The following is a 7,058-nucleotide window of genomic DNA, read 5'->3' as shown; positions in this document are numbered from 1 at the left end:
CAAAAAAGGAGAAGATCTCACATCAACGAGGCTAATCAATGGGCTCTGGAGATGCCCATCGATTGATGTTAATGCAAGGAGTAGGGATTGCCATGCAACGGATGCACTAGAGCTATAAATGTATGAAAGCTCAACAAAAGAAACTAAGTGGGTGTGCATCCAACTTGCTTGCTCACGAAGACCTCGGGCATTTGAGGAAGCCCATCGTTGGAATATACAAGCCAAGTTCTATAATGAAAAATTCCCACTAGTCTACGAAAATGACAAAACAAGAGAGTCTCTATCATGAAGATTATGGTGCTACTTTGAAGCACAAGTGTGGAAAAAGGATAGTAGCATTGCCCCATTTTATATTTTTTTTGGCCTTCTTTTTTTTGTCCTTTCTCTTTTTTTAATTGGGACAATGCTCTATTGAATGATGATCATCACACTTCTATTTATTTACAACTCAATGATTACAACTCGATACTAGAACAAAGTAAGACTCTATATGAATGCCTCCAGCGGTGTACCGGGATATGCAATGGATCAAGAGTGACATGTATGAAAGAACTATGAACGGTGGCTTTGCCACGAATACTATGTCAACTACATGATCATGCTAGCAATATGAAAATGATGAAAGTGTCATGAAGAATGGTATGGTGGAAAGTTGCATGGAAATATATCTCGTAATGGCTATGGAAATGCCATAATAGGTAGGTATGGTGGCTGTTTTGAGGAAGATATAAGGAGGTTTATGTGTGAAATAGTGTATCATATCACGGGGTTTGGATGCACCGGCGAAGTTTGCACCAACTCTCAATGTGAGAAAGGGCAACGCACGGTACCGAAGAGGCTAGCAATGATGGAAGGGTGAGAGTGCGTATAATCCATAGACTCAACATTAGTCATAGAGAACTCATATACTTATTGCAAAAATCTACATGCCATCAAAAACCAAAGCACTACGCGCATGATCCTAGGGGGATAGATTAGTAGGAAAAGACCATCGCTCGTCCCCGACCACCACTCATAAGGAGGACAATCAAATAACACCTCATGTTTCAAATTTGTTACATAACGTTTACCATACGTGCATGCTATGGGACTTGCAAACTTCAACACAAGCATTTCTCAAATTCATAACTACTAAACTAGCACGACTTTGATATTATCACCTCCATATCTCAAAACAATTATCAAGTATCAAACTTTTCTTAGTATTCAACGCACTCAAAAGAAAGTTTTACAAATCTTGAATACCAAGCATATTATTATTTTTAAGCAAATTACCATGCTATTTAAGACTCTCAAAATAATCTAAGTGAAGCATGAGAATCAATAGTTTCTATAAAATAAATCCACCACCGTGCTCTAAAAGATATAAGTGAGGCACTAGAGCAAAACTATAAAGCTCAAAAGATATAAGTGAAGCACATAGAGTATTCTAGCAAATTCCAATTCATGTATGGCTCTCTCAAAAGGTGTGTACAGCAAGGATGATTGTGGTAAAATAAAAGCAAAGACTCAAATCATAGAAGATACTCCAACACTACTAGGGAAAAGCCTATACACAGAATCTTATCAGCAGCGCGCTCCAAAATAACTCGCTGCTGCTAACTAGCAGTAGCGCGTACGGGCGAAACTCGCTGCTGAGACAAATATAGCAGTAGTGCGTCATCTGAAAGACGCGCTGCTGCTATAATTCCTACGAGGCTGCCGCGCGGCTAGTTATAGCAGCAACGCGTTAGAGTGATGCGCGCTACTACTATGCGGCATAGTAGCAGCGCATTTATAGGATAAGTGCTACTGCTAAGTTTCCTAAAAAATTTAGTCCCACCTCGCTCCGTGAAGAGAGTTTCTACCACCTTAAATATGTTACTTCTCACACTTTGACAAGCACTTGATCTTCATTGAACTCTATGTGTAGAATTTGTGGCTGCAATATGAGTCTTCACCTGTTCCTAAACCGGTGAGGACTCATATTGTCAAATCAGATTGTACACAAAAAGATCGTTGATGATCAATGTGTTTTTGATATATTGAACAAAGTCTATTTTTGCATGCTGACACATAGCAATAGCGCTTTACTGTGAAAAGCGCTGCTGCTAGATAGCTTAGCAGTAGCGTGTTTTCCTGAAGAGCGCTACTGCTAAGCTATCCATCCCCCTCATCTCCTCCCTTCCGATCCACTCACACACAGCCACTCAAAATCCTCTCCGGCCGATCCGTCTGCGCCGCGCGCCCCCGTCGCCCCTCCTCCGTATGCGCCGCGCGCCGTCACCTCCTCCTCCTTGCTGGACTCGGTACCGGCCTCCTCCTCCGTCCTCCCTCTCCACTCGCCGCTGGCCGGCCCCTCCTCGCTCCTCCTTCCTCCTCCGTCCTCCCTCAACTGGCCGCGCCGGCCGGCCCCTCCTCGCTCCGCCTTCCTCCTCCGTCCTCCCTCAACTGGCCGCGCCGGCTGACCCCTCCTCGCTCCGCCTTCCTCCTCCATCCTACTCTCTTCTCCCTCCTCGAGTCGCCCTCCTTCTCCCTCCTGCTCATATGCAACATTTTGATTTAGTTGATATAATTTAGTTGACTTAGTAGGCTAGTTGATTTAGTTGACTTAGAACATTTTGATTTAGTTGATTTAGTAGGCTAGTTGATTTAGTTGACTTAGAACATTTTGATTTAGTTGATTTAGTAGGCTAATTCATTTAGTTAATTTAGTTGACTTAGAACATTTTGATTTAGTTGATTTAGTAGGCTAGTTGATTTAGTTGACTTAGAACATTTTGATTTAGTTGACTTAGTAGGCTAGTTGATTTAGTTGACTTAGAACATTTTGATTTAGTTGATTTAGTAGGCTAGTTGATTTAGTTGACTTAGAACATTTTGATTTAGTTGACTTAGTAGGCTAGTTGATTTAGTTGACTTAGAACATTTTGATTTAGTTGATTTAGTAGGCTAGTTGATTTAGTTGACTTAGGAACATTTTGATTTACTTGATTTAGTAATCCTTTGCTCATATTGCTTTAGGAAGAATGGCGCCACCACCACCACCACTATGTCAACTGTGCAAGTCAAGATGCGCCAGCAGCCTTGCAACTGGCAAGCTGTTCTGCATCTACTTCCAGCCGAGTTTTCATCATGCGGCGGTAAGAAATTAGATGAAATGTAATAACTATTTTATTTTTAGTGTTGGCATTACTGCATTGTGTCATTTTGCTTATTTTACACAGATCGTCCCATGCAATGTGAGGTTGAAATTCAACAAGCTGACAGGAGACACTGTGACATTTGAGGCTCCTGGGGGGCCGTACACTATGGAGGTCGAGAAAGGATGCAATATGTCGCAGATTGGAGGAGATGGATGGGCCCGTTTCGTCGCTCGCATGCATCTTACTGGTGGTGAGTTGATCAGCTTCAACTTCCGAGCAGAAAGACCCAAGCTAGCTGTCATTTATCTCAACCTGGTGGAAGATGATGAAGATGACGAAGATGATGAAGATGATGAAGATAATGAGGACCCACTCGATGAAGATGATGAGGACCCACTTCATGAAGCCATCGTAGCTCAAAGAACAAGGCTGAGTGAGGAGGAGGTGTCCAACCTGTAGGACATAATTCCGCCACGTGCTGACTTTGTCGGGGTGCCATTCGTGACCCGCTTGACAAATACCATGGTTGATCGACATGATATGGTATGTTATACTTACAAATGCAAATTAATAGTGTGAATTACTTAGTGTACAGTCCAATGATATGGTATGTTGTGTGGAATCTAGTCGATGATATATATGTTTTAGTGTAGAGTTCGATCACATGCTTATTAATTGATATGTTTTTCTTATTCAGAAATTGGCAAAGAACATATCTGTGAGTTATGGTACCAAGCCTGATGAAGAAGGCTCAGCTGGACTACGCCTTACTGCAAGGGGCTCCGTCACAACCTGTACTTACCGCGTGGACACGGACGGTCGCACACACTTAAGCTCGGTTGGGTGGAAGAAATTCCTCGATGGCAAGAATCTTCGTGTTGGACAGGCCATCCTAATTACTATCAGGAACACCAACCGCCCAGGCTTGAGGATGATGATTGTCTTCGATATCATCTAGAACTACATATGTGTGTGTGGCTATATCATCTAGGACTACATATGTGTGTGTGGCTATATCATCTAGAACTACATATGATGATCGTCGTCGATATCATCTAGAACTACATATGATGATGGCCGTTGATATGACCATGTACTGCTTGAGGATGCATGTTGGCTATGCATGAAATTGTTATCTAGTACTCCCTTCGTTCCAAATTACTCGTCGTGGTTTGAACTAAAACCACGACGAGTAATTTGGAACGAAGGGAGTACTACCGTACCTAGTAATGGTTTATGAATTTGATATCTACTAGCAGTACCTAGTATCTAGTATCTGAAAGGAGAACTGAAAGGGAATGGGGCAGTGGGAAAATGATGAAAGATATAGCAGTAGCGAGGGATGAAGAAATCGCTACAGCTAGTTAATAGTAGCGCGTTCGCAAAAAGCACTGCTGATATCGTCAACAGTAGTAGCGCGGGTTGGGGCCGCGCTACTACTATGAGTTAGCTGTAGCTCCTTATTAGTAGCACGGCTACCCGCGCTGCTGCTAGCCTGAAAACCCGCGCTGCTGCTAGCCTTTTCCCTAGTAGTGCAAGCAAAACACATATCATGTGGTGAATAAAAATATAGCTCCAAGTAAAGTTACCGATGGAAGTAGACGAAAGAGGGGATGCCTTCCGGGTCATCCCCAAGCTTTGACTTTTTGGTGTCCTTGTATTATCTTGGGGGTGCCATGAGCATCCCCAAGCTTAGGCTCTTGCCACTCCTTGTTCCATAATCCATCAAAAGATTTCACCCAAAACTTGAAAACTTCACAACACAAAACTCAACAGAATCTCGTGAGCTCCGTTAGCGAAAGAAAACAAAAGACCACTTCAAGGTACTGTAATGAACTCATTCTTTATTTATAGTGGTGTTAAACCTACTGTATTCCAACTTCTTTATGGTTTATAAACTATTTTACTAGCCATAGATTCATCAAAATAAGCAAACAACACACGAAAAACAGAATATGTCAAAAACAGAACAGTCTGTAGTAATCTGTAACTAACGCAAACTTCTGGAACTCCAAAACATCGGCCAAAATAGGACGACCTAGGGAATTTGTTTATTTATCAGCAGCAATTGTAATAACTATTTTATCATGTTCTGGTGATTTTTAACAATTGTTTTCATGAACAGAAAGTTTTTGGAAATTACAGCAAGATCAAATAACTATCATCCAAGAAGATCCTATAGGTTTAACTTGGCACAAACACTAATTAAAACATAAAACCACATACAAACAGAAGGTAGATGGATTATTTATTCCTAAACAGAAGCAAAAGCAAAAAAACTAAAAAATAAAATTGGGTTGCCTCCCAACAAGCGCTATCATTTAACGCCCTAGCTAGGCATAAAAGCAAGGATAGAACTAGGTATTGCCATCTTTGGTAGGCAATCCATAAGTGGCTCTCATGATAGATTCATATGGTAATTTTATTTTCTTCCTAGGGAAGTGTTCCATGCCCTTCTTTAATGGAAATTGGAATCTCATATTCCCTTCATTCATATCAATAATTGCACCAATGGTTCTAAGGAAAGGTCTACCAAGAATAATAGGGCAAGAAGGATTGCAATCTATATCAAGAATGATAAAATCTACGGGCACATAATTCCTATTTGCAACAATAAGAACATCATTAATTCTTCCCATAGGTTTCTTAATAGTGGAATCCGCAAGGTGCAAGTTTAGAGAGCAATCATCAAAATCACGGAAATCTAGCAAATCACACAAAGTCTTGGGAATAGTGGAAACACTAACACCCAAATCACATAAAGCATAAAATTCATGATCCTTAATCTTAATTTTAATAGTTGGTTCCCACTCATAATAAAATTTTCTAGGGATAGAAACTTCCAACTCAAGTTTTTCTTCATAAGATTGCATCAAGGCATCAACGATATGTTTAGTAAACGCTTTATTTTGACTATAAGCATGAGGAGAATTTAGCACAGATTGCAACAAGGAAATACAATCAATTAAAGAGAAGCTTTCATAATTAAATTCCTTGAAATCCAAAATAGTGGGTTTAGCAACATCTAGGGTTTTATTCTTTTCAATCCCACTTTTATCAATATCATCATCAAGATCTAAATACTCCGAATTTTTAGAACGTCTTCTAGGTAAAGGTGGATCATATTCAGTCTCATCAAGATTCATGTTGCAAAACAAAGATTTAATAGGGGATACATCAATAACTTTTAGATCTTCATCTTGATTTTCATAGGAATTGGAAGAACACGCTTTAATAAAGGCATCTTTCGTAGCGCGCATCCTAGCGCTTCTTTCCTTGCACTCATCAATGGAAATTCTCATGGCTTTGAGAGACTCAATGATATCATGCTTAGGATGAATAGATCTAAGTTTTAAAGAATCAACATCAAGATAAATTCTATCAACGTTCCTAGCCAATTCATCAACTTTAAGTAATTTCTCTTCAAGCAAAGCATTGAAATTCTTTAATGAATTCATAAATTCTTTAACACTATTCGCAAATTCAGAGGGCATCTTATTAAAATTTCCATAAGAGTTGTTGTAGGAATTTCCATAATTATTAGAAGGATTACTAGGGTAAGGCCTAGGATTAAAGTTCCCTCTATACGCATTGTTACCAAAATTATCCTAGCAACATAATTCACATCCATAGATTCATTATTATTTTCAGTCAAAGTAGACAAAGGCATATCATTAGGATCAGAAGAAACACTCTTAGTAGCAAATAATTTCATAAGTTCATCCATCTTTTCACTCAAAACATTGATTTCTTCTATCGCATGCACTTTTTTATTAGTAGATCTTTCAGTGTGCCATTGAGAATAATTAACCATAATATTATCTTAGAGTTTAGTAGCATCTCCTAAAGTAATTTCCATAAAAGTGCCTCCCGCGGCCGAATCTAAAAGATTTCTAGAAGCAAAATTCAATCCGGCATAACTTTTTTGTATAA

This window comes from Triticum dicoccoides, chromosome 4B, assembly GCF_002162155.2.
Source record: "Triticum dicoccoides isolate Atlit2015 ecotype Zavitan chromosome 4B, WEW_v2.0, whole genome shotgun sequence".
NCBI classification, from domain to species: Eukaryota; Viridiplantae; Streptophyta; class Magnoliopsida; order Poales; family Poaceae; genus Triticum; species Triticum dicoccoides.
Note: the sequence above shows the minus strand (reverse complement) of the source record.